A 7,198-nucleotide genomic window follows, 5' to 3' on the forward strand; every position below is an offset into this window, starting at 1 on the left:
AGCCCAGCTCACAGCAACCTCAAACTCCTCGGCTCAAGCGATCCTTCGGCCTCAGCCTCCCAAGTAGCTGGGACTACCGGCACATGTCACTATGCCTGGCTAATTTTTTCTATATAGTTTGAGTTGTCCAGCTAATTTCTTTCTATTTTTAGTAGAGATGGGGTCTTGCTCTTGCTCAGGCTGGTCTTGAACTCCTAAACTCAAACGATCCACCCGCCTCAGCCTCCCAGAGTGCTAGGATTACAGGCGTGAGCCACCGTGCCCGGCCTGTGTATCTTCTTTTGAAAAGCTTCTGTTCATGTCTTTTGCCCACTTTTTAATGAAGTTGTTTATTTTTTCCTTGCTGATTTGCTTGAGTTCTTTGTATTTTAATGGATTCTGTTTATTAGCTCTCTATGAGATGTATAGCTTGCAAATATTTTCTTCCATTCTGTAGGTTGTCTGCTTGCTCTGTTGATTATTTCTTTAGCTGTGCAGAAGCTTTTTAATTTAATCAAGTCCCATTTATTTATTTTGTTGTTGCTGTGATTGCCATTGGGGTCGTCTTCTTAAATTCTTTGCCTAGGCTGATATCTAGAAGAGTTTGTCCAACATTTTCGTCTAGAATTCTTATGGTTTCATATCTTACATTTAAGTCTTTTATCTGTCACTGAATACTCTTTATTTCTTTCTTTTGCCTGATTGCTCCAGCCAGGACTTCCAGTACTGTGTTGAATAGAAGTGGTGACAGTGGACACCCTTGTCTTGTTCCAGTTTTTAGGGGGAATGTTTCATCTTTTTCTCATTCAGTATGGTGTTGGCTGTGGGTTTCTCATATATGGCTTTTATTAATATAATTTTGAGGTATGTTCCTTCTATGCCTAGATTGTTGAGGGTTTTTATCATAAAAGGGTGCTGGGTTTTATCAAATGCTTTTTCTGCATCTATTGAGATGATCATATCGTCTTTGTTTTTGCTTCTGTTTATGTGGTGAATCACGTTTATTGATTTGTATATGTTGAACCATCCTTGCATCCCTGGGACGAAACCTAGTTGATCATGGTGAATTATCTTTTGATATGCTGTTGAATTCGGTTTGCTAGTATTTTGTTGAGGATCATGTGACGTTTTGATACAGGCATATGATGTGTATTAATCCAATCAGGGTAATTGGGGTATCTGTCACCTCAGACATTTATCATTTCTTTGTGTTAGGAACATTCCAATTCCACTCTTTTAGTTATTTTAAAGTATACCCTAACTTATTGTTGATTATAGTCACTTTGTTGTGCTGTCAAATGTTGTTCATTCTATCTAGCTATCCTATATTTTTGCACCCATTAACCATCCCTACTTTATGCCCCCCCTGCCTGCTATCCTTCCCAGCCTCTAGTAACCATCATTCTACTCTCTGTCTCCATGAGATCAATTGTTTTTAGTATTTAGCTCTCGCATATGAGTGAGAACATGTGAGATTTGTTTTTCCATGGTTGGCTTATTTCAGTTCTATACATGTTGTTGCAAATGGCAGGATTTCATTCTTTCTTGTGGCTATATAATATTCCATTGTTTCTGTGTACCACAGTTTCTTTATCCATTCATCTGGCGATGGACTCTTAGGTTGATTCCAAATCTTGGCTATTGCGAATATTGCTGCAGTAAACATGGGAGTGCAGGTATCTTTCTGATATACCGAATTCCCCTCCTTTGGATATATACCCAGCAGTGGGATTGCTGGGTCATATGGTAATTCTATTTTTTGTTTTTTGAGGAACCTCCATATTGTTCTCCATAGCAGTTGCACTGATTTACATTCCCACCAATAGTGGACAAGGATTCCCCTTTCTCTACATCCTCACCAGCATTCATTATTGCCTGTCTTTTTGATAAAAGCCGTTTTAACTGGGGTGAGGTGATATTTCATTATAGTTTTGATTTGCATTTCTCTGATTACTAATGATGTTGAGCAGTTTTTCATAGACCTATTGGCCATTTGTATGTCTTCTTTTGAGAAATGTGTATTCAGATCCTTTGCCCATTTTTTAATCGGATTATTTGATTTTTTCTTAAAGAGTTGTTGGAGCTCCTTATATATTCTAGTTATTAATCCCTTGTCAGATGAGTAGTTTGAAAATATTTTCTCCCATTATGTGGGCTGTCTCTTCCCTTTTTTGATAATTTCCTTTGCTGTGCAGAAGCTTTTTAGCTTGATGTGATCCCATTTGTCCAATTTTGCTTTGGTTGCCTGTGCTTTGGGGGTATCACTCAAGAAATCATTGCCCAGACCAATGTCCTGAAGCGTTTCCCCAATGTTTTCTTTTAGTAGTTCCATAGTTTCAGGTCTTAGATTTAAGTCTTTAATCCATTTTGATTTGATTTTTGTATGTGACGAGAGATAAAGGTCTAGTTTCATTCTTCTGTATGTGGACTGGCTTGGAATTTGTGACCTTCAGTATATTATTTAACCTTCTAATTTGGGAGGTTTATTTGTGTATAAACTGGGGGTCATGACACCTGTCTCATGAAATAAATATCATCCCCATCCTTGTTTTTTTTTTTTTTTTTTTTTTTTTAAGGTGACAGGCTGGAGTGCAGTGGCTCACTGTAACCTCAAATTCCTGGGCTTAAGGGATCCGCCTGCCTCAGCTTCCTGATTAGCTGGAACTACAGGCCCGCACCTATGCCTGGCTAATTAAAAAAAATTTTTTTTGTAGAGACAGGGTCTCACTATGTTGCCCAGGCTGGTTTCCAACTCCTAGGCTCAAGCTATCCTTTCACCAATGCCTCCCAAAGTGCTATGATTACAAGTGTGAACCACTGATTCCAGACCCCATCTTTGTGATTTTGCATGAATAGTATAGAATACTAGAATATTTCTAGTTCTGTAGATGCTGATAGAATTTAGCTGCACTTACTTATAATTAGTATTTAACAGATTTTAAAGCTGATTTTTCAGGAGATAGAGCACTCACGTGGTCTTAAAATACAACATAAAAATAGGTCTTTGCAATGGAGAGATCTATCAGTCAATACCTTAATCAAGTGGCCATGCTTGGCAGTCAACAGCAGTGGTTTACGTCCCGACATTGTGTGCCCGTCACTCATGTGTGCTTCTCACTATATCACAGTATTACCTGTGTGATGGGCTTGCCAGAAATGTTTGACTTGAATATAATCACAAGAAAGCAGACAAATCCAAATGTGGGACATTCTGAAGACAACTGGCCTGGACTCTCAAAAGAATTCAGTGTCATTAAGAACCAAAAGGGGTTATTCTAGATTAGGAGGTGACTAAGGGAACATAAGATAAAAATGCAGTACATGAGCATTGATTAAGTCTTAGATCGGGAAAAGAAAATCCAGCTCTATAGGTCATTTTCAGGATAATTGAGGAAACATGTGGACCATACATTGTTTAATAATATTGTGTTAATGTTGATTTCCTTGGGTGTGGCGATGATGATGTGGTGGTGTAGGAAAATATCCTTGTTATCAGGAGATGAATAATAAAGAATTTAGGGGTGGCGTGTCATGAGGCGTGTCTGTAACCTACTTTTCAGATGGTTTGGCAAAGTGAGAGGGAAGGAGTATGTGTAGAGTAGATTGTTCTGTTCAGTGCTGCTCAGTTCCTCTTATAGCACCAAGCACATTGCTTTTGATGGGGAGGTGCCCAGTACATTTTTAAACTAATAAGTACTTTAAGGTATTGGTAGGGTTCTAGGTCTGAAATCATACCTCAGCACTACATGTCTGCCCTCTCTTTAGCAATGTGGTTTAGCTTAGGCATATACTATAGTACCTAATGTTGGGTACTTGGATATAGTGGTTCATGTTTTCTTAAGTAGCTCACCAGGGTCCCTCTGGACTGCGAGTCTCTCTTGAATGTTAGAAAGTATCAATGAATGGTAAAGGACCACCCAGCATATAGTCGACCTGTGTCTTTAGCTGTTTCCTGAGAGACCGAGGTACAATTTGTTAGCATGTACTTCAGGATATCTTCTGTATTTCTGTTGTCCAGTGTACCCACTTGGGGGCTGATACCTCTTGGGGTGTGCTGAGTAGAAGGAAGTACATCTCTGGAGTGCTGAGCAGCTGGGGCACCCCTGAGGTATTCTCCTGGGCTACAAGGCCTAGGGCCAGGATAAAGAATGGTGGATGCCTTTCCTCAGGCTTTGACCCTAACTGGTACCCTCGTAGCTAAGCAGGAAGGGAACAGAGAAGTTAATATTCTCTTATATTCCTGCAGGAACTCGTGTGGCTGTATGGTGTGAGATGACTAAAGCCAATTTAAGCAGCGTTAGCAGCCACTTGTAAAAGTAATTACAAAATGAGAGAAAGAAGAATGATTCTGCTACTACACGTTGTGAAAACTAATTATTTCAACAAACATTCATTGAGCAGCTCAGTGTATAGCAAGCATCACAAAGTATGAGTCCTGGGGGATACAAATGAGAAAATATACTCTTGCTTTGTGCCAGACACTTGGTGTGCGGGAAGGAGTTAGGGTCCAGTGGAGATTATTACCGACATAACGATTTTGCTATATTACAAGGCTAGTGATGTGATAGAAAGCTGGTAAAAAGTGTTAGGGGAATGCAGAAAACATGCCATGTGGAATTGACTAAGGTTTCAAAGATAAGATTGGTCTTGAGGTGACTTGAAGAATGAGCCTGGCAGGCACAGAAGTGGGGAGACGGTTGGCTTTCAGGAAAACGGCATGGCAGGTGCCCAGACAGGGGTGGGGAGCCTACAGCCATCTGATTTCAAGATTGTTCTTTTTTAAGCAGCAAAGGAGGCAAGAAAAGCTTCATCTTTTTCTGCTGCACCCCTTTTAGTAAAAGGATTTGTTCTGTAAAATTTGGATTCAGTTAAAAGGCTGCACTTAAGGACCTAGAAGGCCACAATGTGGCCTTAAGGCTGCAGGTTCTCCACCCCCATGGGGTCTCAAAAGCTGTGCTCAGGAGTTTTACAAGAAGGGAATGAAGTGCCTGGAAGCCCTTTGAAGTTGGAGGGTGACTCGGTTTTAAGTGATCCTGGAGGGAACGCGGAGGTGGCCTTGTGAAGGTGCACGTGTCTGGGGGCAGGACCTGCAGCATTTGAGGCCAGAGCAAAGAATAGAAAGTAGGGGTGTTCTTGGAGAATTCTTCCAGTCCCCCCACTAAAAGTTTAAAAAATTTTAAATCTAAGGAAGCCTTTAAAAATACTTGAAAGAGAAGCTTATTCAAACCTTTGAACGGTTCTGAACATTTATTATATTTCAGCTAGGAAAGAAAGTATTATTTCAGGCAAATTAGAACATGTGGACTGGTTACTCAGCACAGTTACCTAATCTTACAGAATTAGGCAGGAGGCAAGCTGTTTTAGTGGCCTTCGACCTCCTTCCAGAACTTTGTTGAGGTTCCTCCCAAATGGTCAGTGAATTTTTCTGATTTGTATCCAGCATCCCAGCAGGTTAATGTACATCTGTAAGCTGTAAAGATGTTGATTTCATTCATTCCTTACCCCCCCCCCCCGCCCCTCTTGTTTTCCACCTGAGAAAACAAGCACTAGTCCATAGGTTCTTATTCTTTCTTAGGAATTTGCACAACATGTAACTGAAGATGGATCCAGCTGAGAACTGTTACAGGTTTGGAGTTTAGACTAAACACCAGCGGGATCTTTGCATTTTTTTTCTTTATTTTGAGAAAAGCTCAGTGACTTGTACTGTTTGAAGGAGCAATTATTACTATATAAAATACCTCCTGCTAATTGGCTATCTGGGATAAACCACCACTTTATCTTCTTTAGATGTCATTAAATCATTTCTACCCACAATTTAGAGCTTTTCCATGCAGATTTTAAACTTAGAATACTTTGAACCTTGATGAATGAAAAAATCTTACAAAATTAACCTGTTTTCTTGATTGAGAAGTCCCAGGTTTATGAGGCTCCATATATAACTTACAAAGGTTTATAATTCTTTTGTCTTCCTTGAGGTTTGAGTATTTCAGAAAGTTCTTGGCATGGTCTCTTTGAGGTTTGGTATACAAAGAGCAAGGAAAGTTATGTGTGTATATTCTACTTTGGCTCCAAAGCAGTGATTCTAGTGGTGATATGGGACCACTAGATTCCAAGGTAAATAAGGTGGTTTACTAATGTCAGATTAGTGTGTTAGTCTTCGAGTACCACAATAAATGTTTTAAGCAACTTCAGTCATCTGTAGTAAAGAGCTTTCCAATTCGATTTGGTAGTTTTGGTAAAGGAATAATTGAAGGTTAACTTGATACTAGATTAATACTCACTGAAATATAGTTGTTAAATTGTTCACATACCAAGGATTATAATTTCTTAATATTAGGAAATATTCTACAAGGCAACTGTCTTGATATTGGAACTGCACTGATGTTATTGGTGCTTTTCCCCATGTACAGCCTAGCCTATAGCTTAATATGTGTAATTATATTTACAATAAAGGATATATTATAAAACTCAATTACATTTTATTTTCGAGAGTAGGCTTCATTTACTTGATTGAGAATTTGTTAATTGTATCTTGGGTGCCTATCCTTCTGCTAGGAGATGAATGGAAGTTGCTCCTTGTCTTTGAAAAGAAGACATTTTAATGGGAGGCAGAGATAAACAGATAATTATAATATAATGTGATAAGTGTGAAAGTAGACATTAAAAAACACGAATATGGAGAATTTCAAAAGTACAGAGAATAGGAGAATGAACCCCCATGAACCCATCAGCAAACTTCAACAATGACTTGGTTATGCTTATTTCACCCATACACCCCAACTTCTCTCCTCCCCACTTTTATTTTGAAATAAGTCCAAGACAATGTATCATGTGATAGACATTAATAGATATTTGAATAGAGTACTCTGAGAATACTCTGGGAAAATAAACTATACCTGGAGACTTGGGAAGGAGCTACAGAGAAGTAACATTGGAATTCAATCTAGGTGGGGAGACGGATGTTTTTGTTACAGGTGATGGGATGGGAACCAACAATTATTGCAATGTCTTGAAAATATGTATGTGTATTCCTCTGAATTGAGCACCCAGGATGTAATTTCAATGATTAGGAAATTATTTTACCTGAGAAATTTATACAAATAATTAATTTACTTTTAATTTCGATAAATCAGGATAATCTACGAGTTGTGCTAATGACTAATCTGTTTTCTTTTCACCCCAATGACTTTCTTTCTTTCTTTCTTTTTTTTTTTTTTTT

At 38.7% G+C, this 7,198-nt stretch overlaps 1 protein-coding gene across 2 annotated transcripts in view; it reads left to right on the forward strand.

The window, feature by feature from the left end:
- REPS2 (RALBP1 associated Eps domain containing 2) overlaps positions 1–7,198 on the forward strand; it is a 213,224-nt gene that overhangs the window by 53,146 nt on the left and 152,880 nt on the right. The gene's annotated exons all lie outside the window — the stretch shown is intronic.

Source organism: Propithecus coquereli, unplaced genomic scaffold (genome assembly GCF_000956105.1).
Source record: "Propithecus coquereli isolate 6110/MARCELLA unplaced genomic scaffold, Pcoq_1.0 Scaffold513, whole genome shotgun sequence".
In the NCBI taxonomy this organism is placed as follows: Eukaryota; Metazoa; Chordata; class Mammalia; order Primates; family Indriidae; genus Propithecus; species Propithecus coquereli.